We start from the raw sequence: 27,582 nt of genomic DNA on the forward strand, positions 1-27,582 counted from the left end.
CTTGCTATTCCATGCCCCAACACTTGGTCTCCCAACTTACTGGCCTGTCCTGCACTGAGGAGAATGAATTTGGACTCAATAACACTTCTACCTACCTAGCAAGTTGGACACTGGGACTGAGGGCAGCTCTCCCACACACAGGGGCCTACGGTGAGCCCTTGATTATTCCCCGAGGTTGGGGTGTGGTTTACCCAGGAGGGATGGGGACTCTACACCAACACTCAGGCAGTCTGCTCCTTCTGGGGCTCTGACATTTTACCTCCCGCTCCCTGCCAGCCCAACATTTGGGACAGTGGAGCTAAGGCAGAGATCGTGCCTGCCTGTTTCCCAGCGTGTAAAAGGGGAATATGTACTCTTCCCAAGGTAGTTCTGAGAAACAACACCTGCGGGTGCTTGGTTCCCTGAGCAACAGTAAACCTAGCTCCTTGTGGGGGCAACGGGTATGATACCCGTAGGGTTTCTGCAGAGACCTTAGCTGGAGGGCTGGGCCAGGGACGTAAAATATGAGCTGTGGGCAATGACGGGTAAGAGAAGGGTGTATAGGCAGGACTGCTGCCTCCTTCGGGGTGCCACAAGAGGTAAAACGCTTTCTCCCCATCTCTGTTACTCCCCTCCCAATTCCAGATAACTGCCTTCCCTCTGCTCCTCCTGTCCATTTGTCTCCCTCCACTTTTCCCCGCCTCCCCTCCTCCTCCCCTATTCTCCCTCCCTCGGTTCCCCTTCTCTCTCAGGACCCAGAGCGGATCGCTGGCCCTCCTGCGCATGCGCAGTTGCTGCCAGCTGGACCGCGGGTTGGAAGCTCCAGCTCCGAGCCGGGGATCGGCCCCAATGGCTTCTCAGCTCTGTCGCCCTGTAGGCCTTTGGCTACTGCCTGGGGCCGGGGCCTCTGGCTGTGGAAGTGCAAGGTGAGGGGATATCGGGAAAGGGGTGAGGCGGCTGCGGGAGGGCGGTCGGCGTGTCACAGCCCCCCAGGGCGCCAGTCAGCGTGTGTTCAGCTGGATTGCTCGGGCCAGACCCCTCTGCCCGCGCCACCTGCCCAGGCGCCCCGGCCACAGCTGTCCAGGGCCAGGTGTGCCCCTGCGCCTCTTGGCCCAGCCGGGCTCCCCTCAGTCCGCGGCTGGCGTCCGCTTCCCCTCTCCCGCCCGCGAGTCCTCCCCTCCCGGGCTTCCTCTCCTAGGCCGCCGACCCGTCCCCACCACTGGGCGGGCTGTGTCCCGGGCGGGCGGGGTCTGCACACCCGGACGGGGCGGGCGGCTTGGGCTGAGGCTGGGGCTGGCCTCCGAGCGGGGCTGCAGCCCGCGTCCCCCACCCCGCTCTCCCTGCCCCGCGACCCCCGGGCTGCCTTCCTCTCCCTTTCCCGATCCCTGAGGTCCAGATTAGCGGCGTGGGCGCTGCTCCCCAGGCTGAGAGCCCGCGGCTGTAACTCCCAGCTTCTCCTGGTGGAGTCGGGAAAAGGGAGCGGCAGTGCTGAGGGAGCTTCTGTCTCCTTGATCAGGATTTCTGCCCCAGGTAAGTACCTTGAACACTTTCAGGTGTTATGATGGCGGTGCTTGTTGATGTCACATGTTTTTATACTGAGAGGGATTACAGTGGTGAAAGCAGGGCTTGGTTCAGTTAAAAATGAGCTGAAGGCATGAGGCTGTCTCATCCTCCATCATTCACTCTCCCAGGGTGAAACGTGAGACCGTCGATCTTAAAAAGATACTTATAGTCCCTAACTAGTGCAGCCCAGCTATTGTGTGTTAACAGGAACAGCACAACCTGAGGCGTTGGAGACCCAGGGACATTGCACTCCTAAAGAGCTCCTGGCAAAATCTGGTTTGTTTTGTTTTTTTTGTTTGTTTGTTTTACTTAAATTGTGGGACAGACTAGTAGTATAGAGGGAAAAATAATTGGCAAGAAGGATTTTTTCATATAACAGCTTTATTGTGATATTGTTCACACACCATGAAGTCCACCCACTTGAATGTTACAATTCAGCAGCTTTTAGCATATTCACATTTGTGCAACCATTATTATTCCAGAACGTTTTCATCACATCAGAAAGACCAGTTGAAATGCATGACCTATCCACCCCTTCCCAGTGGTGGTTCTAAAGAAGTTTCTTGGCTGTTCCTGACCATAAATTAACTTGTTACATTCCATGAAATATCTGGGAGGAATTCTAATCAGAATTGCAATGAATCTGTCTATCAAAGCAGGAAGAATTAATGTCTTTATGGCATAAACTTCTTCTACACATGAATATATCTGGGACCCTATCTTTTCATCTGTCCAGAGCCAGGCCTATGGGAAATCCTCATTAATTCTTGGGTTTGTGAATGATGAGATTCAATACATCATTAGATGCAACTGTAGCCTTTCACTGAAGAGAAAAGTAACCTCGTAGAAGCCAAGTGATTCTCTGATGGTTAGAATGAGTGACCGCCAGTGCTGGAGTATTCGAGTGGACTTGGTGCTTGCAGAGTTCTCCACCACCTACAGCTAAGGGGATTACCGTGTTCTTTTACTTTTTTTTTTATGGCGTTGCTTTTATTTTTACTTATTATATAAAATTATTTTTTATTGAAGTGTTGTAAATTTACCATGTTAGCTTCAGATGTACAGCAGAGATTCAGTTATAAGCTTATGCATATGTATATAAATGTTTTTCAGATTGTTTTTACTGCAACTCATTACAAGAAATTGAAAATAGTACCCTGTGCTATATAGTAGGTCCTTGTCATTTATTTTATATTTATTAATGTGTATCTGTTAATCCTCCCTTTCCTGCCTGCTAACAACAGTTTGCTTTCTATGTCCATGAGTCTATTTCTAGCAGCACCGTTTTTGCTAGCAATATATGCTGGTTGGCTCTTTTCTGTTTCAGTAGTTCCATCTTATGTGTGGGCGTTTTTCTTCTGGTGGGCCTGTGTGTGGTTTGCACACGTGATAATAGAGATCTGTATTTGGGAGAACTCCAGGCCTCGTGTAGTCCCTCGTATGGAGCGCCCACTGAACTGATGCTTGAACTTGGAAAAAAACAGTAAATGTTGGAATTTCCACTATGGTTGAGACTTCCAGGTTTCTATAACCTCTTTAGCCCACCTAAATTTTGGCTGCACCCAATACTGGATAATTTGGTGGAACTTCATGGTATGGTGGTGTAGAGACAGGGCCTTGTATGCTTCTTCTCTTTCCTTTTTCTAACAATCATTTTCCTGGGCCTTCCAGGTACTCCCCCAGAAGGGCCCAGGGCTGGCTTGGTGTTGCACTGAGGCAATATTTGTTAATAAGTCCCTTTCCTCATCTCTTCTGAGCCTCCATTTCCTTCTCTGCACAATGAGGGCTTAGACTAGATAAGTGCTTTTCAGTTTCTTTTAAAGCCATGTTTCCTTTGAGAAACAGAAAATTCAAATCTCTCCTCCCATCACAACCCTTTAGATTTTGACACGTCCTCCAAGGAGTCACATAGCTCTTTGTGGTAAATTGACGTGATTGTGATTCCACGTGGCACAGAAAAGACTCTTCAGAGATTTATTGCAGGGAGAGGGCAGGAAAGGGGCAGTATGTCACACTTTCTTGTGTGAGCACTGGAGCAAAGGCTTGGGTTTAAATACAGTGTCTGATGTGGCATCTCTCTAATCTTGCACAATGTGATAAACCTCTATCCCTAGTTTCTTAATGTGTCAAGTTGGGGTGGTAATGTTTTAAGGCTTTTGTGAAACATTATACACATAAGCCATTTGTGTCTCGGTAGATACAAGACCTGCTAGAGAGTCGGAATTTCTTTAAAAATACATATATATTGTCCACATCACTCTGTCTGTGTGTATTTTGAAGTTCCTGGAGGGTGAGGGTTGAGTGTAATGTCCATCGTGGGACAGGTGTCCCATGGGTCTATGTGCCTCAGATTGCCCCCTCCTCCTCAGTCCTCTTCCTCTCAGTCCAGGATGAAGTTCCCTAGTAGATTTACACACAGGTCTTGTGGAAATGGCTTTTCATTTTATTGTTTCACCAAGGAGGGTTGCCATCATGATCTCTGTGGTCAGGTTTTGGTGACCTGAAGGCTATGCAATTGGGGATTTCTATTTTATAAAAAGAAAAAAAATTACAAATACAAAATTAGACCTAGGTTGGTGGCAGGGGCTTTTGAAAGTGGGGACCATTAGCTTTTTTAGCTTCAGGTGCAGTGGCCTCTGGCCACGAGGACACATCCTCATGCTCTGAATTTGGAGGGACCAGTGGGTTCAGTGGGAATATTTACTGAGTGCATCTCATGGGCTGCGCATTCTCTTATTTGTACTGTGTGTTCCTTATTTGAGACGGTGAGCTGATTTAAACTCAATAGCCTCTTTAAAATAATAGACTTTTTATTTTTAGATGTAATGTAGATTCCCATGTAGTTGTAAGAGATAATATGGAGAGGGCCTATGGACTCTTTGCCCAATTTTCTTTAATAGTTCCATCTTGCAAAGTTGGGGTACTATTCATTCGTGACTCACTAACCCTTTTAGGTTTGTGTTATTGCCCTCATTTCTATTTATGAATAAACTGGTGTTGAGAGAAGCACACAGGTCTGCCCAGGTCACCCACATGGTTAGTGAAGATTTGGGTGGAACGTGGGCTTGGCATTTCCAAGCAGTACCATTATGATGGTCTGTGGCAGGGAGTAGCATTCACTTTGCTTGTTTATTCATTCATTCAACAAACATTTATTGAATAAACTCTGTGGGTCAGATGCTTTCATAGGGTTATCTGATTCTTCAGCAGTATGGAGAATCAGGTAATGTTTTCTTTTTCTTTTTTTTTTTAATATGAGAAAAATATCTCTGAGAGGTTATAATCTCCCCAAAGGAAAAATAGCTCATAAATGAGGGATAGTACATTTGTACAGTTCCTTCTTCTTATGCAGGTGGTACCCTAGGCATTTTACATTTGCAAACTTCCATAATCCAGATATATTCTTGTAAGGCAAGAAGTTTTTTTTTAATTGAAGTATAGTCAAGTTTACAATGTTGTGTCAATTGCAAGGTGGTTTTTTTTGAATTTTGAATGGAGAAAATATTTTTTGAGGGGGTTAATTAAGTTTATTTATTTGTTTCATTTTTCTAAAATGAGGTACTGAGGATTGAGCCTAGGTCCTTGAACATGCTAAGCACGTGCTCTACCACTGAACTGTACCCTCCTCCCCAAAGCAAGTTTTCTTACCCATTATTCTGCACCTTAGGAGTTCAAATAAATTGGCATTGAAATCCAGATATTTTGATCCTACTATGGTTCTTTTCATTATATCCTGCTGAGGGGTGGGGAAGCAGTTCCTTTATTCATTCATTTATTCAGCAGTTTTGAGCACCGACTTTGCATCAGGGCCTGCCTAGGTGCTTGGAAACAGAAAACAAGAAATGATCCTTTTCTGCAGGGGATGGAAGCCTAGACCAAAAGCTGGGTAATGTGATCTGAGCTTCAGTAGCCATGTGCAGATGCTGAGGACAAAATTATCCCCGATTTGCTTGGACTTCCCTTGCCTTCTGGCTGGTGCACACCAGGTCGCCGCATCCCAGTGAGGCCCGCAGCCCACAGCACAGTATGTACATCGACTTACCCTCCCTTCTCGGCAGGGCCTGCAACATGAACGCCCCTGACTACGTGCAGTGCGCTGAGGACCACCAGACTCTCCCGATTGTGGTCCAACCCGTGGGGATCATCTTAGAGAATTTCTTTTGCATCTATAATGGAATCTCCTTGGTGAGCCAGATCAGACCGTGCGGCTCCCAGTGGGCACTCTGTATCTACTATAGGTATCTCTATGCGCCCGAGAATGGATGGAGTGACTTCCAGACCCACCGCAATGTCATGGGCCTTGTCACCATTACTGACTGCCTCTTGGCCAAGACCTTCTAGAAGCTCCACGCACAGAGGAGCTGTATGGCACCACGCTCTACGACTCTCAGCTCTTTGTCTTTGTGCTGTATGGGGAGGTGGCCGAGCAGCCGCACACCGATGTGGCCTTCAATCTACGAGGACTGCGGGTGGTGGAGAAGAGGATCGACGACTTCACTGAGTCACTCTTCATCTTGCCCAAGTCCAAGTGGCTGGATGGGGACCCCGAAAATTCTGGGGAGAAGACCCCCCTCCTCTACATCCTATTTGAGAAGGAGGACTTCGTGGGACTGGACACAGACAGCAGGCAAGTCAACCTGAAGGCCGGGCCACCCTGGCTGTGTGACAGATTGCTTCCCTACATCCAGAATGGGATCATCAAGGAGGAGGGCTTTCTTGTAGCCAAGGCGGGAAGGAGGTGTAGCCCGCCGGTTTTCAGACGTTTAAAACTAAATCCGCCTTTGTTTCAGAGAGATCCTTTTAGGGTTAGTGTGGACACTTACTCCCCCTTTTCAGCCAGGACACTTGGGGGGACCCCTGGAGTTGCTGTCCAATAGAGTAGCCACAGCTACTGATGTTAGTAGTGCTGGGGAGGAGGCCGGTCTGAGCTGAGATGTGCTGTAAGTCAAATGCACATCAGACGCTGAAACTTGTCTAGTAAAAAGAATATAAACTATCTTGTTACTTTCTATATTGATTACACGTCAAAATGATAGTATTTTACATACAGTAGAATAAGTAAGGTCTGTTCTTAAAATCAGTTACTTGGTTTTTTTTTTTGTTACATTTTAAACGTGGCAACTGGGAAACGTTATTTACATGACTCTCATTTCATTCCTGTTGGACAGCCTGTCCTGGGACAGTTTCATCCCTTTGCTTATAAATGAGACTCTGAATCCCGAGACGCAGAACGAGGTGCTGGTTGAGCTCAGGGTGGAGCCGATGTCTCCTGCCTCCCAGGCCCAGCACCAGCACGGCTCAGGCCCTCTCCCCTGCCTGACAGCCACCATGCCAAGTTAGGACATCAGAAACACTGCCAGGGGCTTCCGAATTAGCTCCTTACGCAGGGAAAGGCTTGTCACGGTGTATGGGACACAGCAGGGAAAAATTCGTCCTCACTTTGTCCCTGTGATTAGGTCAAAGGCCCCACTCTGCCTTGGAAGTGCAGACGATCTCTTCTGGGCTGCCTAACCCCTCACCCTCTACTATGTTTCCCTGTGTATCTTTCAAGCTGTCCCTCGGGCAGAAGAGGGTGAGACGTCTTTGCCGAGAGGTGGTCCCCCTTTACTGGGGAGAGTGAGGTGAGCTGTGTCCCCCTGGCCTACGGCCTCGGGCCTTGAGTCTGGAGAGCGCTCATGGCGGTCCCACAGGTGACGGTCGGAGGACATGGCACGTGCTGCCGGGCCCGCTGTGCAGGAGGGGCTCTGTGATTCTCTGTGATTCTAAGGTCAGATTCTACTTTCTTGTTGTTGGTAAGATGGAGGAGAAGATGCCAGAGAATTGATAAAAAGAAAATCCACACCAGTCCTGTGAATGACAGACACAGGGGATCCGTGTCCCACCTGCGTGTGGTGCCTGGCGGGCTCTGGAATAATTTTCACTTCCTCCCCGGACATTCCTCTATGGCTTAAGGAAGGGGAGAGGCATGTCGTGGCCATGATCTGTACTTGTCCTCACAGGGCCCTGTGATCTACATGCCCACACTACACTTCTGCTCCTTGGAGATGAGGTGTCAGGTTTAGGAAACTGGGCACTGCTGAGGGCATAGCTGCCAGAACCGTGCTACACCAAGGCTGGCTCCGTTCACCTCACCTGTCACCTCCTGTTGAGTCCTAAGGCGTCATTCAAGGTAGGTGCATCGGTGCAATGAAAGCAGGGACCTCCTTCACCCCCTGGACAGACTGGTGGGTGATCAGTGGAAGCCTGGAGCCCTGCCCCAGCCCCACGCCAGTGCCTCCTATTTTGTCATAGGAGGCACTGGTGACATTTTTGCTCAGCAACTGCTTGGCTCTGATTCTGCAGAGCCAACAGAGAATGCCAGCTTGTTTTTGCCTTTTGAAGTCTGCCCTTGGGATTTGGCAGAGTAGCTGGATGTGTGCTTAGCCCATAGTGGTTGACACTGTCACCATTGTTTACCCAGAACCTCGTGTACCAGGCATGGCTGCCGGCATCAAAATACAGCAGCGCATTAAACCTCCCTCCTGGTGGGTCTGTCTGTTCTGGTACCATAAGGGCTCAGCCAGCATCTGAACGTCAGTGAGATAACGTGGCCAGTGAGCTCGGGTCAAGCACGTTCTCCTCCAGTGACTTTTACTCCATTGTTGCTTTTACTATTCCACAGTCATTAATTTTTTAAACAATGCTTTGGTTCAGGAGCAGAACCTAATTCTCCCCTGTTCCTCTTGGTGGGAGTGAGTAAAGTTGTCCAGCTTGAAATGCGACCACATTTTGTAGCTCAAAAGCTGTCTACACGCATCTAGGTGAAGTTTTGGTTTGGGGCGCTGACCACGTTGGGGTCCCCCGGCAGCATCGCTCCCCTCAGGCCCCTGCCTTCCCTGGATCAGGAGGTGAGGGTGGGTCTCACCGTCCCTGCGTCCCTGTCCTCATCACACTGACGTAATTTCTTGTAAATGCTGTCAAAGTCATTTTTGTTCTCGTGTGTTTCTAATTTTGGCTGTTCCTCTATTCCTTTTTCTATTTTCCTTTTTCCCTTATACCACCCCGTGAGCATGTTGTTGGGTCTGAAAATGTGGGCTGTGCACACCCTGCATTGGAATAGCCAGATCGCCCTCTGTGCCGTCTCCATCGCTATAAAAAGCAAAAACTTAACAGTTGCCATGATTCGTATATTATCCTAGTCATCTTATTTTCTACTTTTTTGGAATTTTTGCTATGTTAGCACATCACCCACTGGAGTTTGATATCTGTTAAAGTCCTTGCTTTGAGGAACCTGTTAGTTCGTCCTTATATTTGGTAACAAATGCTCTCTTACTAATTTTGTTTATTTGTTTTGAAGAAGTGAGATGCGAATTGATTTAGGCGGCTGCTGAGGGATTTTTTTCATGGAGTATTTAAACTTGGAAAGTCAAATTCTGCAGCACCTTGCTTGATTCTGGCTTTTACACAAACGTGCTCGGCACATGGTTCCTGGCTGTCGCTGTGTGACGTGCGTGACGGCGCTTTCTGGCCGGCGGTCACTGGTGAGGAAGTGGCCGGCTCGGGGGTGAGCAGCTGCAGGGGACGCTGTTGGAGGAAGCAGTCACCGGTTTTTTGTTTTTTGGTTTTTTTTTTTGCATTCACCTTCCCAGTGCCATTTACTTTACTTTGCATTCATAGAGGGGCAGGAGCGGGCCTAAAACCATGCCACTCTTTTGTTCCCTTTATGAGGCTGGTTTTTCTAAGTATCAGGAAAACATTGCCTTGTCCTAAGTAACTGGTTCACTTGGATCTGGTGGACACAGGGACCGCTAAAGGGGACCGTAGCTTCCTCTCTGCTTCAGCCAGTGGGCATTCAGAGCCAGGTCTGTGGTTTGCCTCAGCAGCCGTGCAGGCCTCCCTGCACCGGCCTTTACTTTTACCCCTTTTTGGCAGTAAATAGCTGACTCTGTGTCTGTTGCAGCTGATGTCCACCACTGACGGCCGTGTGGTTATTTTGCGGTAGTGAGTCTCCAACACCCCTGTCAGCCGTGAAGGGACCTTGCATTCTCACCCCGACCCTGGTTCATCTCACCCAGGGAAAGGGCTTGGCCACCACCGTCATGCTGGACATGAGGCCTTGTTTCTCCTTTCATGCTCTGGTCCAAATGTGGACACTTCATCCTTCACTGACTTGGTCTCGCTTGAGACAGTCCAGACTTTCTGAAAGAGTCCATCACATTCTGGGGGGGAACAGAACAGAAGTAAGAGTCGCAAGTAGGAGTCTAGGCTGTCTGGGTTGGCAAATGCAGGCTGGGATCTGTGATGGCCGGTCTGTGCCCTGGAAACTGGCCTTTCCCGTGGCTCCCGAGAGAAAAGGGGTCGGAGCGAGAACAGACTTGCCTGGGTTCCTACCATCCTCATCTGCTCACTGACAGGAGTGTCAGCTAACTAGGAGCTCCCCCAGACCTCGGGCCCTTCAAACCTCAGATCACGGGAGATCCTTGAGTCCCTTCTTCTGGTCCTTCTTTGTGAGAATCCAGTGCCTTCTGAGGTGACTGGCAGCAGGAGATGCCTCCCCCTCCAGGGAACTCCCTTCGGAGGACTGTGACTCAGTGCACCTTGCTGTGAGCTTGTGGGTTTCCATCGTGCTCCCTGCAGAACCAGACTTGAGACTGGCTTAGCGACAGAAATAACAAGACTGATTCCAGGGCAGGGCCAGGTGGAGGGAAAAGTGGAAATTGAATGTGACCTCAAACAACTAGGTGGGTGCTGGGGCTGTTACTAAAATGGGGAGCCTGGGAGGTACCTGCCAGGAATCGAAGTCTAGAGTAAATGGTGGACATAAGGCCTTTTTTTTTGACATATGGCATTTTTAAGATGCCATTTGTCATCCAAGTTAGGACTTCCAAGAGGCACTCGTGTCTATGAGCCTGGGGCTCAGGTGAAGGAGCCGGACTAGAGATACACATTGGGATTCGTCATTCTTAGCTGGTGTTCACAGCCGTGCAAGTGGATCAGCTCATCTCAAGAGGTGCAGACTGTGTCTGAGGGGGGGCAGGGCTGTGCCTGGTTTGGAGGAAAGCCCGGACCATGCAGCTTTGGTGTGTCAGTCAGCGGCGTTTGTGATTTTCAGAGCAATGGCATTTATCCTTAAGGTTCTGGGGGGTGGGCAGGGCCACACAGGAAGAAATCTGAAGAGAGGGTTTTGGCCACGTGTGCGCGTCTTGGGACGATCCAGAGGCTGCAGGGTCCAGAAGGGGAAACTCCTCAGAAGCTGGAGTCGGAGTGGGGAGTTGGGAGAATGTAGTCACACTCTCCTGTGATGAAGGGAGGGAGGCCTAGGGAGTCCGCACCCTAGCGGACTCTCTTTCCCACGAACAAAAGGCAATCAGACAGAAGATTTGAGGTAAGAAGGGATGGGCGTTGGGAGAGGAGCCAACCTGGAGAACGGTGGTTGAACAATTCTTGAATAGTCTCCCTGAAACATAGAGTTAAAAAAACCCAGACTCTTAAGAATATTGATAGTGACTGGGGAGGAGGCAGTTGTTTTTCTGACCTCCTAAGGGTAAGGTATGTATCCGGGGATATACAGAAGAATCGGGCAGTCTGTTCCTGGGGCTTCACCCTTACCAGGGGGAACAGTGCAAGTTTAAAGGGGGAGAAGGGCAGCGGAGGGAAACTAGCCAGGTCCCGTGTCACGTACCAGTCGGCCGCCCTACTTGCGTGTTGCATTCACATCCATGCCTCCCAAGTGGGCGGTGGCAGCCCCGTTTTGAAGATTGGGAAGCCTCCTCAGAGGTTTAAGGAATTGGTTCATTTAGCAGCTAGTAAATGCTGTAGCAGGATTCCAGCAGGGCCTTGTCAGACTTCAAGGGCATGTTCTCTCTACTAATTCCGGTTGTACCCGAAATGGTGAAGTGAGTCAGTTTCGGAGCCTTTCAGAGAAAGTACGCTTTAAGTGCCTCAGGACTGTTGCACAAAGCTCAGTGTTCTTTCATGGTTCGGAACCACCGCAGTGCTTTTTGCCCCACAGATGTAAGGTCTTACTCCTTTGACGATGGCGTGGTTGTAAATGACATACAGGTGCAAAACCACACTTAGCAGCTTCTGAAGGGAAACTCTCCTGTTCTCCCTTGATCGGCTTTCTTCCACGGGATGTAACTGTGCTGCAGCTAAGGCCTGAGCTTTCCGTATGGAGTGAGGGTTTGATATCCAAATTTAGCATAAAACAGTCAGATGGAGAAAATCGAAGATGACAATATATTTTGGGGTTTCATTAGACAAGACATACTATCTGTTAATGGCTCATAAAGCTAATGAAATTGAGTACAGAACATTGCATTTCTTACTTTCTACTGAGAGCTGTCTTCCAACATAAGGTTCTCTGCTTTGGAACTTCAGCTCAGCCACTAGGGCGCCTGTCATTGTGTTGGTGTGATTGCATTTACACAGTGCATGTAATCTGGGCTTCCTTAGCCCCAAACACTCCAGTGCAGAATCATAGGCTGTAGCCATCACTTAGTTATACAAATACTTCTAAAACTATATGATACCAAAAAAAAAAAATAAATAAATAAAAATAAAGAGAGAGAGGGAGATTGCCTTTATCAAAGTTCCTTTGGATTTTAACTGCAAAGTGTTGTTGAGCAGCTCTGGTTTCCTTTGGATATGAATATATACATTTCTTTGCATGTAACTTGGATTTCAGGCTTGAACACCAAGCTCTTGTTTTCCATGAGCCACAAAAATCATAGCCAAATGACACACATATGAAACAGTTTATTCTTTTTATCTGAGACAGAATCCTTGAATTTGGGACTTGAGCTGCGACTTTCCTGTTTGCTCTTCCCACCCCTCTTGTCACCTCACTCCTTTTTCCCACGTGGCCTCCAAGAGGTCATGGTCTCATAGGAGCAGGTGGACAAATACCAGTTGGTCGCCAAGCAGTGCTGCTGTAGATGGAGCCCAGCCAAGAGCTAAAGGACATCATCAGGGAGGACTTCCTGGAAGAAATTGGCTCTACATTCAGTTCTGGGGACAGAGTAAGAGTCAGCCAGGGGAAGGAATCAAGAGGGTGACTCAGGTGGCAGGAGCAGCCCGGGTAGAGGCCTGGAGGCTTGTGGGGTGGGGACTCGGGGAGACTGCCCTGTGTGGTCCAGGGTGGTGGGTGACCCTGCTTTGAAGGACACTGGAGAGGGCCTAGGGGTGGAGGGCTTTGGAGGAGCTTGGTTTTTACTAGAACTGACACAGAAGAGGCAGTGAAGGGTGTCAGCAGGAAGTGACCCTTAGGAGAGCAGCTCTGCCTGTCCTTTTGAGTCCCACCCCTTCATTCTTTTATTCACAACACACGCAATTCTGAGTGTCTAGGGGAGAGGGGGTGGACCCACAGTAGTAAGCAAAATGTACTTGCTTCTTGAGAGCTTAGCAGTGTCAGAAGTTGACTTAGATTAAAATGTTTTATTAACACAGCAGGGCACCTAATCCAAAGTGCGGAGGTTGGAGGGAAGGAAGACTTCCTTGACAAACAGTTAAAATGAGCCTGGAGGCTAGTGGGAAGTAGCAGCAGGTCATGGGGCCCCTGAGGTCACTGGGGACCTGGTACTGAGGTGAGGATGGACAAGCAGGGTCGGGGGTGGGGCTAGAACTCTACCAGGGAGCCTCTGATGGGTTTGAAGTGGGGGAGATGTAATCAAATTTGTGCTTTGGGAAGGCTGCCTTGGCTGTGTGTGTGTGTGTGTGTGTGTGTGTGTGTGTGTGTGTAGCGGGGAAGAGGGGGAGGGTGTCACCAACTGGGAGGGTCATTAGAAGACCATTCACAGGCTCGGAGGCCACCAGTGGGAGAGGGGCGTCGGGACTGCTTGGGGACCGCAGGGGCAGAGTGGATGCCGGGTTTCCTTGTGTGGAGGGCTTGTTAGCGGGGTCGCTCTAGCGACACCTTGTGGCTGGAAGTAAACAGATGGAGGCCGCCAGGTGGACTTACCTCTTCTCTCCTTCCCTGCCTTGTGTGATGATCTTAGCTCTGCCAACATATGGAACAGAAGAGCTAAGTTCCAGAGTAGCCCAGGACTTTGCTGGGCTCGTTCAAGTGAGAGCAGATAGGATTTAGGCTTGTGTTGAGATCTGTAAGTTAACTTAGCTAGAAACGTCCTGTCTTTTGGATTTTCATAGGGGTAGTAATTCTTGATAAAGATTGCTTTCTTGGTGAGAGGAAATTTAATACAACTGATGTCTTTCTCAAAAAATATCTTATCTTTTAAGAAATTTAATATTCAAAATAATAGGAATATTTTAAAATGATAAACTAAGGCTTTCGTGTAGTTTCTTTGGTTTCTGAGTTGATGTGTAGGTAGACCCTTTGCATTACATAATAGCACATCTTTGACAGTATTTAAAGAGCTGTTAGTGAGCGCCCCCAATTTGAAAGCATCATTAAAGCTTGCTCTGAAATAGTGAAGTCATATAGGTCTTGTTTGCAGAAGCCAGATATTTGGTTTATAATCTGCAGCATAGCTCCCTTTATAAAATAATAATAGATTCAAAATTAACAAAGTGGAAAATAATTGATTTTTTTTAAAAAATGAAACATAAACTTTCTTGTGCTATTGTTGCAACTGGAAATTTTGAAAAGAAAAATCCTATTGTAATATCATCTAAGTGAAATACATATATGTCTGTCACATTTGAATAGTAACTGCACAGTGGTTTTTGAAGTCAGGATCATTCCAGCTCAGATACTGGCAGTGATGGTTGCTGGTTTTCAATGGAAGAGCCTAAATTTGCTTTCTTAGCTTTATTCTTTTCTTTTCTTATATTTTCTTTTCTTTCCTTTTCTTCTCTTTTCTTTTCTTTTCTCTCTCTCTTTTCTTTTTTTTTTTTTTTTTGGGTAGTGCGAGGGTTGAGTAGTGCTGTGCCAGCATGATTTGGGGCAATTTGTGGGCAGATGTCGTGCAGCAGCAGTGAGATATTTCCATGCATTTTACTTTCCGGACATCACCAGGGAACATGTGTGGTTTGTGCCTGCAGGATGGGATGCTGCAGGACTCCCTGGTCCATCAATGTTATGCCTTGGAGCTGCTCCGGTCAGTGAATGATTTTCTGTGGCTTGGAGCTAATGTGGTCTGATGCAGATGATCAGATGTGTAACTAAAGTACTGTTACTTGAAATAAGAGAAAAGCTAGCAAAAATGTCTCTAAAATACAGGATGAGGGAGGAGAATTGGCTGAGCTGCTTGCAGTGGGGAATATTCTCAGGTGACTCCCTCACTGTGTCTCCTGTCACTATCCCCCACAGCCCTGCATGGCAGTCCTACTGAAGCAACCATGCACTTTCTCAGAAACGCGCTGAATTTCCTTGTGCCTCTGATTGTTCACTTTTTTTTTTGAAAGCACATCTTGCCCTTTGCTTAAATGCCATCCCTGCTAGCCACCACTTACACTCATTCTTCTGGACCTCGTCCATATATAGCTGCTGAATGAAAGAACAAAATGTAGTATCTCCATTTAGTGGAATATTATTCAGACATAAGAGTGAATAAAAAAGAAAAAATAAATAAAGGGGAATATGAAAAAAGCCATCTGCTCTGGGTAGTCCACCCTGACTGCTCAACCCGGCCTTTTCCCTTTGAAACCCCACCCCTTATACCCCACTCTACTATTTTTGATAGTATTTACCACCTTCTAATAAAGTTTAACATTTTCAAAAAAAGAGAGACATGCTGATACCACTTCAACATGGGAAAGCCTTGATAACAGCACGTTAACTGAAAGGAACCAGACACAAACGGCCACATATTGTTGATTTCAGTGATCTTAGAAATGCCCAGAATTGGCTCATGCAGTGGCAGAGAGCAGATGATGGTTGCAAGGGGCTGGGTGGAGGGGGGTTGTGGAGTGACTGCTAGTGACAGGGGTGTTCTATTGGGGTGATGAAGTGTTCTGGAAATAGATGGTGGTGAGGGCTGCACAACCGTGAGTGTGCAGAAGACTGCTGAGCGCTGTCTCTGGGAGTGCTTGTTGTTGGGGCGGCTTTATTTTGTTCTCATCCTGTAATGTGAAGGGTCATCTTGTGCTGAGACCATTTAACTCCTGTGAGTGGTAAGGCTAAGAGACTTTGCAGAATCATGTTTCTTTTTTCCCCCTTGCTGAGTGTAGGCAAAAATGGTTTAAGCCTGAGAAAGTGCTCCATATGCAGAAATGTCTTTCAGTTTTGGCTGGTGTAAAAATCTTGTGAGCTTTTTAATCATTTAGGACAGTCTGTAGGGGGAAACAGCCTGTGAAGCCTGGGTGAGACTTGGAAGAGCCGCGCTACCCTCCCAGACACGGGTGGGGATTTCACCCCCATTCAGGCAGTGAAGGGCCAAGACCCGTGAGAGGAGTTGACAGTCATGAATATTTATGTGTATCCGCTGCTTCATCTTGGATATTAATTTCTAGCTGAGTCATTTTGTGGCGGCAGCCTCATCCTACATCAGGAATTTATAGTATCTGCTCTTTGAGGTGAAGAGCTGACAGACTTGATTATTTAACAGTCTATCTTGTATTGATATCTCAGATTCCTTTGTCAATCGCAAAACAGCAGAAATACAGACGTCCTTTAATGCCGATGTGACCTGGAGCAGGTTTAGTTTCTGTACCTCAGTGACCTTATCTGCGTGTGGGGAAGATGATAACAGTGCTTCCCTCAGAGGGGCTGGTGAGAGGAGACTGAGAAGCACAAATGGAAGACTTACACGAGATGCTCATGAATGACAAAATTTAGTGCTCTCAGCCTGGTGAGGCCTCAGGGGCAGAGATGTCAGAACAGAGCAGTCCTAGCCGGAGTTCGATTCGCATTGGCAGGTTTTATGATCACTATCACCACTGTGGGTTATCAGGTAGTTTTAAGACTTGGTAATATGAATTCATGAATAATGTTAAAGACTAGACAACTCAGATCCGGTTTACATAGTTCTCAAGATTTCCTGTGAGAAATGGATATTTTTTCCCCATCTTAAATCTGAGTGGATTCTCTAAAAAAATTCTGTAGTCCTCCATCTTTTTCCTTTAATTCTCCTTTTTTTTAAATAAAAGTTTTTAAATGGAGTTACTGGAGACTGAACTGAGGGCCTCATGCGTGCTGAGCACATACTCTCTCAACTGAGGTATACTCTCCCCCATAATTTTTTTAAACTTTACTTTCTTAGTATTCAGAGGTTAGAGGCCTCTAATTCTTTTTTTGGAGACTTGTCCATAAACCGGTAAATCTAAAATTAATGGACAAAATTTGGTTTATTAAAAAAATCATTAGAACTTTTATCAATCCATTCAAAAGGAAATGCTTATTGAGTTAAAATGTTTCTCCTTTATGGTGATTTCTAATTTTTGGTCTAGCTTAACTTATTAAAAGTAATCCTCATCATCATAATGACCAAGCTTGCTGTGAGTGGACACCTACCAAAGGCTAAACTGTTTTTCTCATGTTTTACTTCAAAGCAGGTGTTTGACGGTAGGTATCAATGTCTCCTTTTTGCAGCTGAGGGATTGAGAGGTGGGCAGCTTGTCCCAAATCAAACGCAGCTGGCGGTGCCTAGCTCGGTGCTGGAACCCAGGCTGCACAGGATGCATTCTCAATTTCTCCTCTGATCAGCCTCCCGTTGAGTGGTTTCCCGAACTCCTGTGAGTCCATAAATGACCGATTTTGGCGATCTCAGCCTGATGAGGCCTTCAAAGGAGAGACACCAGTGAGAATGTGAGACAGAGTGGCATAAATTAAAATTGTACATTTTCACAAATGTTGCATTCTCAGGTAATGACTTAAATAGTTTATGTTTTCTTTATATTAGTGCTATGTAAGCACTAAAAACAAAACATTAAAAATGATTATAGTGCAAAATAGGAGTGGGCTTTGAAAGTCCAATCATTGCTAATGATGTTGCTTGTTTTTCTCTAGTGGTGCTTATTGACAGAATAATTTACAATGACTGAATTTGTTTTATGTATGTAGTCTTAGTATGGAGGAAAAGTTTGTCAGTGCATATTGAAAGTAAAATCTTTACTCTTTTCTTTCCTGATGATAAATATGTACGTTGTTTCCATGGCTTAAGTATATTTCCTCATTTGTGAAATTTGAGTGATGCCGTTTACCATGTCTGACTGTGAGAGGTAGACGCCTTGTATACAAAGCATCCAAGAGCTGCTTAGTAAAAATGTGCTGTCACAATGACAGATAGTTTAGAAGGATCAACTGTGAATACTAAAGAGGGTGGCTTGTTTCTGATGCATATTCAATATGGATATATATGAATATGGCTTAAAGTAACAAGGATTCAGGGTTTTGTGTGTGTGTGTGCGTGCAGTATGAAGTTTTAATGAAATCTGTATCATTCTATTGAGACAGGGACTAGTTAAATTGACTTAAGCAGACGACCTTGAAGATTATTTACACAGAATGTGTATTGTTACAACTCAGTGTTCATGCTGCCGTGTAACTATACACTCAGACATTTAAATTCGTAGGACTCTGACCAGAAGCATTAAGTTTAGAAAAATCCACATTGATCATTTTCAGGGAATAAGCTTCTCTCTTTTGTGATTAAAGAAAATTTTGATTTATTTTTCTGCACTCTTAATAGGTTTTAAAATATCAAAACATTGATTTGACATGTCAGCTTTTTTAATAGAAAAAAGCTCATGCTGTTTTAATATGTAAATAAATGTTTTTGTATTTCAATACACTTCTATGATTTCCTGGCTCTTTGAGAAGTATTTTGCAAGATACTTAGATTACCTCCTGTTGGAAAAATACAGACATGACTTTTATGAATATAGGCCTAGTACAGGTCTGTTGGTTTTTGCTACAGTGCAAGACATGAGGACTAGGAGAGCAGTATGTGCTACATAAGCTTTTAGTTATCTGATTCTTGTTTCTGATCCACAGGCAATTTTTGTGTTGCACCTTTCCAGGCAACCAGGAAGGCCTTTTAAGCCATAGGTGGCGCTGTTACACCTTCTTACAGTCTTAACTTTCCTGTTTGTAAAGGAAGTCTTAAACAACGTTTTTTTTTTTTTTTTTGATTCCTTTGCTTAGTGCTTCAGGGTAGCACAATGTCCATTATGTCTGACTACCTGGAACTATTATTCTGCTTATGTCTTAGTTTTATTCTATCATCTCGCTGTGAACATTTCAGACTTCCTGTGCAAACAGTTGCAACATCAGACTTTTCTTGCAGTGTTAGAAACCAGTGAGCCGGGATTTTATAAAAGAGCTAGAAGCGGCCTCTGGAGCACCTTAAAGCTGAAAAGTGTACTGAGTTCCCTAAGTATTATCCCCACCGCTGTGTGTCAATGGGTGGTAGGAGATTTGGTACATATACAAAGGGGTGTGGTGTTTTGACTTGGGTTTGCGTGCACGCGCTGCCACTGAGCTACGTGATCCTGAGTCAGTTCGTTCTGAGTTTTTCCCTCGTCTGTGAGATGGGGACACTCATTTCTGCTTTGTAGAATTGTGAGAATTAGAAATTATGTAAAGTGTTTAGCACAGTGTGTATGACAAGAGGGCTCATAATCTTAACTGCTGTTTGGTGTGAAGCCATCATTTGATAGTCTTTGGCAATTACTGAGAAACAGGAAAATAAGAAAAGCTGGTTTTATGATGAAAGATATTTGAGGAGGTTCCATAGTTCCTATACACATAATTTAGCATCAGAAGAGTCAGGACAGTTACACAGTCGCCCTGAACCAATGTTAAGCCACAGAATTTTTGTTACTTCATATATGTTGGGGCTTAAGGGGACCCAATACTTATACACATGTTGTGTCCAGCAGCCAACTGAGAGATGACAAAGAAGAACAGGCAGGCGATAAATGTCTCCTTTATTACTGATGAAGCCACGTTCTCCATGAAATTCAGGGCTGTGGGAGAGTGAGTGTCATGACACTATGTCCCAGAATTAGAGACTTACGCAGTCCCAGGTAACTCTGGTCCACAGCGAGCATTCCCTTGAGAGATTCTGACCCATAATGCACAGGACTGTCTTGCCATGGAACTGAGCATCCCGGCTGCTTCCTAAGGGTGGCCAACACTGGAGGGGAAGGAAAGCTTTCATATGCCCTGCTTGTCTCCCCGGACTCACACCTCAATCTGTTAGTGTGAGGAGGGCTAGCCGTGGGCCAGTGGTCAGGGGTGTGAAGGGAGAAGCAGTCTCCCATGGACCAGAGGAGTGGGGAGGAGGGAATCCCCCCTCAGATTAAACAGGTGGTGGCTTGAAACAGAAGGGTGCTCCTCAAGAGTTTATAAGAGGGGAAATAAGGATTTCCTTTGGGACTCAGAATAGTCATGAAACACAGAAGATGATTAGATGGGAGACTTGTAAATCACTTTCTTATTAAATTGAAATTTGTTGGGCACCAAAAATGTGCTACATTCTTTTCTGAGAGTTTTACAGAAATGAATCCTCCAATTTTCACAACAAGTGAGTAAGAAAGATTTGATTGTTATCCCAGGTTTACAGTGTGGAAATTGAGTCACACAGAGGGTAAGTAATTTGGCCAAGGTAACAGAGCTAGTGGCAGAGCTGGGATTTAAATCCTGGCTATCTGGTTTCCAGGCTCCCAGGGATGGGCTTTGGGTGTTTACAGGTATCTGCATCCCTGGATCTCTGTACCTCTGCATCAGTTAGACCAGAAAGGACAGGGAAAGTGGAGTTATACAGGTACTCACAGTCGTGTTTCAGCCACTGTCCATGGAGTGTGCCCCGTGATTGGCATTAATTGTTTTCCAGGCAGTAGATCTGTTCTTATAACAGAAATTTAGTCCATTGAGTTAATCTAGAAACCCTTCCTGCTCTGCTTCTGTCCACGCTTGCCATGTGACTGCCTGCCCGAGATTGGGCCGTGGAGGAGAATCTGTACTCATGGTTGAACTCTGATATTTCAATCTGGTTTGTAGTTTCACATCTCCTGTTACATTAATAAATTAAATTTCTGGTTTTTTTGCATCAGTGTGTCATAAGTTTGCTTAATGTGAAACCAGTCCATGGGAGCCGAGGGGTGCTGACGGTATAATTTCTGAGCATGTGGCATTTCTACCCGTGCAGAAATGGCTGGAGGATGTCCACCTTCCTCACTGATTTCTCCCAGCAGCAGGGTCCTCTCCCACTCCCGGATGTGAGGATGGGATCTCTCTGAGTAGGCCATTCAGAGGCCGAGTCCACCAATCAGATGAAGTACCTGGAAGTGGGTTTAATAGAAGAAAAGGGCTTCCAGGTAGTCCGATGGGCTGTTTGAGTCCGTTTGGTGAAAAGATGTCCACTGTCTGTGGTTGAGCTGCTTCTTTGCCGTTTAAAAGTCTGTATTACATGAAGGGATTTTAAAAAGCAGAAAGGTGTGATTTCAGGTGGTACATCCGCACCGGTGAGTAGTGCTGGATGACCGCCTGTGTGAGGAATAGACAGAGTCTTACAAACTTCATAAAACAGCTTTTAAAGCTCTTCCATCTGAGTGCACTTCGTATGGGGTCCAGTTCATGACTGGTCGCGCTGAGAGGGCACGTAACTGATGATGGCAGAAAGGACATGGAGGCATCAAAAAGGTCCCAGACATGTTCTGTGTTTAGAGGATGGGGCACAGAGTAACATATTTGAGCTGGTTTTTCATTGAACACTTTTGAGTATTTTCTAGGACTCCCCAATCCCCCATGGTTCCATGCAGCTGGGTGTCCCCTCAGTGCAGCTCTGTCAGCGCTTGCCCTGGGCTGACGCGGTGTCACGGGGAGCAGGACGGTCAGTGTCCCCGGCTCCTCCGAGCTCCGTCTCCTCATCCGCAGAGCCGGGTTTCTCATCCGTGTCTACTTAGTAGGATTGCTGAGAATCACACGTGATGGTTGTCAGGTGTGATTTGTGGTTGTCTCTGTGATTGGCGTATAGTCAATATTTGATAGAAACACTTGTTTTTTATTATAATTGTGGCTCCTAGATTGCAGTGGTTTTTAGTCTGCATTTATTTTTTTATATAAATTTATTCTTATTTTTAAGTAAGCACTTGTATTTATTTATTTTCATGAAGGTACAGGGGATTGAAGCCAGGAACATGTGCGTGCACAACAGGTGCTCTACAATGGAGTAATACCCACCCTCCTTGTCTGCACTTAAAAATAAATATTTCAATACACAAAATATTTCTTAAACACCATCATGGGTCCTATTTTCTGCATAGACAATTGAATACATATGCCATCTCAATAAGAATAAATGTCATAGGGACATACCTTTCTAAATCTGTTTACGTGTTTTAAAACGATCATAGCTAGTGAAAAACACGAGTCTTGGATCCACTACTTCTTAGGGTCTGCTTTGCCATCATGGGGAATTACATTCTACAGAGAAGGCTAATTGGATCTCATTGATATTTGGATGATTTTGCAATGTTCAAGGCTTTCAAAAGCTGACCGTTTTGTATTTTAAACTAACTACAAAGTTATCTTCTAGAAGTTGTAAGTCCTTAGCTTGTGAAGTGCCCAGTAATTCAGTTTGTATATGTCTGTGTCTCTGTGAACGTGTATGTGTGTGATTTCAGGAATGTAGCAATAAGTTCCATATAGCCTTCTGAAATCTTTCTCCTCCAGTTCAAGGTGTAGGTATATATTTACACAAATAAATTGATACTCTTTTGTGATTTGGCATATTGGTGGGAATAAGAGGTTCTCATAATTGTTTCAGAAGGGTTGGGGAGCATGAGCTTAGAAAATGGGAGGAGATAGAGGCAGGGAGGTTCTTTAAACTTTGTGCAAGATGAGAAACAGTAGCTTTTCTTTTTTCTTCTAAAGCAAACTGGCACTGAATTGTAACATACTAATACTCAGAATTGCTTTTCTGATCAGAGACAAGTGCCTCAGATTTTTCAAGGCAACATGAATGATGAAATGTGTTTTAGCAGTTATCTTTAAAAGTAGTTTTATTTTTCAAGTATAAGTCTATAGACTGTTCTTTTTTTCCAGCTGTACAAGAATTTCTCATTGATCCAGGCACGTGATCAATGTGTTTAGTTTCTTTGGGTTATTTATTTTTTTTAAGTGCTTGATTCATTCTGGTGTGAATGAATGTTTAAAATTTCTGGATTTTGATCTTTAAAACTTGCTGATTTATCAGAACTGCAAAAAACCTGATGTTTGTTCCTTGTTTGGTGGGGCAACCTATTGATTTATGTTGTCTGTTATAGAGGGAAATTCTTCCTCTAGCCTGTAGATAATTAAGTGAATGGTTTGCAGTGTGCCTTAAAAATTATTTGAATGCATTGAGCATGTTTGTCCAGTGAATTTTGGATTGAGTCATAATAATGACTTTGCTTTGATTCTGTGGCTTTTGTCCTCTCCACAAGAATTTGAATTCTCTGTTGCATTTTGTATTCGTGTTCTTAACAGGGGAAGGAATTTTGCATTTTTTTACAGAGGTGGGTTTTCCTATCCCCTCTGAATTCCTTCTGTAATTGATACAGCGAAAATCTGTTATTGCAGTGCTTAATTATTTCATAAAAAATTTTTTGGCTTAATCAGAAACAATGACAAAGAATGATAATAAAAAATACGAAAACCTTCCTTCCTTTGAAGAATAGAAATGAGGTGGTCAGGCTCACGCATGCTTTGTACCTGACACACTTACTCTCATGTCATTGTGTATCATGAGTCGGAGATGGAGTTGCTTCAGGTTTATAGATTTTTGTTTTAACATTTGTGTTGAATTCATTCTCTAGGCATGGTGATTCCTGTTGCCTTTGTGGAAAGTGTAGATGAAGGGAAACAAATGCTTTGTTTTGTTTTCAGGAGGCCTGAGATGCTGATGAGAAAAGAGTAGAGGGTGGGCTGAGGAAAATAGTGATAGACCCTCACCTCCAGGCTGAAATTGATGAACAAAGAAATCAATTAAGTGTATTGGTATTTGACTAATAGAAGTCAGACAGCCCAGACTGTCTAGTTATGCCCAAAGGAAAGTACTGAATTCACCTGCAGAATTAGGTGCTTTACCATGTAGAAGCAGCTTAGAGCAATCAGAAAAATCAGTCTTATGATGAGATATAAAAAGAATATAATATCTTTTATTTCTGAAACTTTTCTACATTAAGTTGTGTAGAGCTAAAATTAAGTTTCAAGCACCAGGAGTTAAGAGTTTAGGTGGTTCTGTGGGATCGTTATTCAGGGATGTGTCTAGACCCTGCTGGAGTGGCCGAAGCTGGCAGGAAAAGATCCAGAGCCAGGATTTTTCATCCTAGGATGTCCTCCATAATGGTTCCATGTGGGAGCCCATGATTGAGTTAACAAGTTGTAACACATCCCAGCCGCCTGTCAACTTTAAGAAGAAAAAATGTGCTTATTAACTGCTTTAAAGCAAACACCTGTGCATCCTCACTCCTGTCTCCTTGCCATAAAAAGCAGAGACAATGCCTTGCTTGCATATTTGAGGTTATAGATAGCATACTGCTTATTGCACAGCAATGACCCAGGCCCTCAGCTATAAACGCCAGGCCTGCGTGGTGTTAGATAGTCTATTATCCCCAAAACAGGGACCAGGCTGGTCTGGTGGTCTGCTTTGTAATGAACATGTCTAAAAAATGTATCTTGTTCCCCTCAGCCCATGACTTCCCTAAAGGTAAACTAAGCCTTAGTACTCATGGTGGAGTCTACAATCTCTGTCTCATCCCTTCTTTCCCCAAGTTCCTGCCTACTATCTCACAACTGTTATTGACTTTTTACTTTGATTATACACAATAAATATGGGAGCATTTGAGAGACTCGTGGATTTGGCTCCCTAATCCCTCTCGCTTTCTTTCCTTTTTCCGCAGTCTTGAGAAATTCATTCCGTGTCGGTAAGACTTCCGCCAGCCAGAACCCACAGTTCCAGGTGAGAAGGATGCAGGCTTTATCCCTCCTACCCGAGGGAGAGAGAGGAGATAATTGAGATATGCTCCCCTGTGGTCCCTTCCTGCCCCAGGGCCACTCCAGTTCACCTGCAGCCTTCTGGCCTCTGCTCACAGGGCCTCTGTCCCAGGATTGACCGCAGCCTTTTATTCCCTTGTCAACATTCCCTGTGCCTTTCAGAGGTTGCTCTCTTCTCTGCAGTTCAACCCTGGCAGATGTGATGGTGGTCAGCGTGCTGATGGGCAGTTACTTGGGGACTCCCAGGAGCCATGCTGATTCTCCTGAGTCATTCGGGGTTACAGAACTGTCAAGCACTGCAGGAAGCCCATTCACGTGAGTTCAACACAGCATTACATCACTTTCATTTTATTTTTGAATTTTCAGTGGAGAAATTATTTGTAGCACACTGTTCCAGATTTTAGGCCGCCTGCTTTCCTCACCACCATTTCCTTGTTGGCTCTGGTGCTTGTTTTAAGAACCAGGTTTCTTCTCTGGTCATTTGTAGCAGCTGGGCTTGCCGAATCCTTGATTTGCATTTGAAGCAGAATGCTTCTTCGTGATGTCAAACTGATTTTCCTTGTCATGTCTGAATATTTCTTGTACACTCAGCAACAGTTTCAAGTGAAATGCTCTTGTCCAATTTCGGTTAACTAATATTTGCTGATCTCCTGCTTTCATGCTGAGGGCAGTTTCTTCTTCCTGTAATAAATGTTAGCAATTTGCATTTACTATGGAAGGTACTAATCCGAGGTGCTTTTGTTCTTAACAGTTTTAATACAAATCACCCATTAAAATGTACAGCGGATTTTACTCTATGCCCAGAAATGTGCATCCCAGTCAATCTTAGAATATTTTCTTCCCCCCAACAGGAAACCCAGTACGCATAAGCAGACATTATCAACTTCCCCATCCTCCCCAAGCCCCAGGGAGCCACTCTTCTGTCTCTGTGGATTTGCCTGTGCTGAACATTTCATGCAAATCGAGTCACTTCATGTAAGTGGAACCGTCTATTTTGACTGACTTCTTTCACACTGAGTAACGTTTTCAATGTTTGTCCACGTTGTGGCCTGGGTCAGTACTCTATGCTTTGCTATTGCTGAATAATATTTCACTGTATGGCTGGGCCCCTTTGTTTACCCATTCATCACGTGATAGACATTTGGGTTGTTTCTGTTTTTTGGCTCTGAAAATTAATGGCGAAAAGTAATGGTGAATATTCCTGTAGGAGTTTTTATGTTAACATTTGTTTTCAGTTCTCTTACTTGTGTGCCCAGGAAGCAGAATTGCTGGATCATTCAGAAGCCAAATGTTCAACTCTCTGAGGACGTGCCAGGATGTTTTCCAAAGTGGTCACGCTGTGTTACATCCTCACCAGCAATGGCTGCGGGCTCCGCTTCCTCTGTGTCCTCATTAGTGCTTGTTAATCTTTTTTTGATTTTAACCTATTGTAGTGAATGTGAAGCGGTTTCTCCTAGTTGTTTTGACTTGATTTCCTTTAGAGCTAATGTTATTGAACACCGTTTCATTGTGCTTATTGGCCATTTGTATATTTTCCTTGAAAAATATCTTTTCAGATTCTTTTTTCATTTTTTAATTGAGTTGCCTTTTTATTGTTGAGCTGTGGAATTTTTTTTTTTGATACACAAATTCCTTATCAGATAAATGATTTGAAAAAATTTTCTCCTGAGTGTTGTTTTTTCACTTTCTGGATGGTGTTTTTTGAAGCAAAGTTTTAAAGTTTAATGAACTCCAATTTATCTCTGTTTTCATTTTTCCTTGTGCTTTTGGGGTAATATTTAATATCTGATGTATTTTATTAAAACTTGTATATATAAAATAACTTAATTCTTAGGACCGTTCTAGGAGATGGGTGCGGTTGTTGTTCCCAGTCTATGCATCGGAGACTGAGATGCAGAGAATTTGACTGACATATTAGTGTCAAAGCTACCCAGTACTGTGGGAATTCAGACCCTCATGTTTTTCCCTAGCATCTGAGCTCAACACCACCATGCTCCAATCTTTCCAGGAAACGTTAATGAAAAAATCTTTACTTTTTTGATTTCTTGTTAGATTTTTTTCTTATTGGGGACCTCAAATTCTCATTTTCTTTTCGGATATCAGTGTCGATTTATTTTAGGTCTCATGTAGGGAGAAGCATTGCTATCAGTTAACTTCTTTATTACTCACTCTCCAGTGATGATTGTTGCTAGTTGATCTAATCAAGTCATGCTTAAGTCTTTCCTGCTCATGACACTAACAGCAGAGTCATGACTTATAGAATGCTCAAAGAAGAAAGTACTTGATTGATTTTATTTTGCCAACCAATCAAACCAATCAAATAAAACCCTGGTGTTGACACAGACTATAAGCCCTCCAAAATAGGGTCACTGTCTTCATTGTGTTTCATTTGTTGGGTCACAGTGTCTGGATAGTGCCTTGCTGTCCAGCAGTTTTGTGAGGATACGGTGCTCGTGAATCATTGTAAGGACAGAATTTTGACAACAGACTGTGTTGTTCATTTCACGACGGAAAAGGTAATATAGAATTACTGTTCAGATCTGTTTTAAAATTAAGCTTTGAATTTTGAGAATAGTTCAAGAAGCCATACAAAGCTCTTTTTCACTAATTTTAGATCTATCTTAGACACATTATGTTTACATAGCAGAGTAACTTATCAAGTAGATTTGACAAAGGAGTGTTATATTGATTATTTGTTTTAGTTGAAATATTCTACCAGGGATAAAGTCATAAGTGCCCATAAATGAACAAATATATTTGTATTTCTATGCAACATGGGAGCAGACTACATATGTTTCTATATAATATATATGACTGTGTGTTTTAATCTTTCTGTCAGTGTTTTAATAGTTTTTCAGCAATTTTGTAACTTTAGAATTCTTCTAAAAAAATCACCCCCAATTCTAGTGCAGTTTGTACTGTGTATCCTGTCTTATGCATGGGATTCCACTGTCCCCTCAGTGAGGAATTTCCTCTCCTATTGTGTTAGGAGCAGAGTTAAAGGAACTGTGATTTCTAGGCCTTTGCTCTCCATGTGTTTGCAGTTGGCTCTCAGTCACGATTTTCCCTTTCCAGAGTTTTCATTGTTAAATTAGAATTTCTGAAAATAACTATTAATATGTTGCATTGGTCTCCCTAGAAACTTGACGTCTTTGTGCTTTTCAGTTTTCAATTTATGA

The 27,582-nt window shown here is 44.5% G+C and overlaps 1 protein-coding gene across 1 annotated transcript in view; it reads left to right on the forward strand.

Moving 5' to 3' along the window:
- The first annotated feature begins 688 nt into the window (after positions 1-688).
- The window catches only part of LOC140698395 (uncharacterized), a 66,253-nt gene continuing 39,359 nt past the window's right edge, over positions 689-27,582 (forward strand). Inside the window, exons 1-5 of the mRNA XM_072968734.1 lie at positions 689-905; positions 1,370-1,509; positions 24,310-24,368; positions 24,601-24,718; positions 25,255-25,378. The gene's annotated coding sequence lies outside the window, so the exon portion shown is untranslated. The remainder of the gene's footprint in view (positions 906-1,369; positions 1,510-24,309; positions 24,369-24,600; positions 24,719-25,254; positions 25,379-27,582) is intronic.

This window comes from Vicugna pacos, chromosome 9, assembly GCF_048564905.1.
Source record: "Vicugna pacos chromosome 9, VicPac4, whole genome shotgun sequence".
Classification (NCBI taxonomy): domain Eukaryota; kingdom Metazoa; phylum Chordata; class Mammalia; order Artiodactyla; family Camelidae; genus Vicugna; species Vicugna pacos.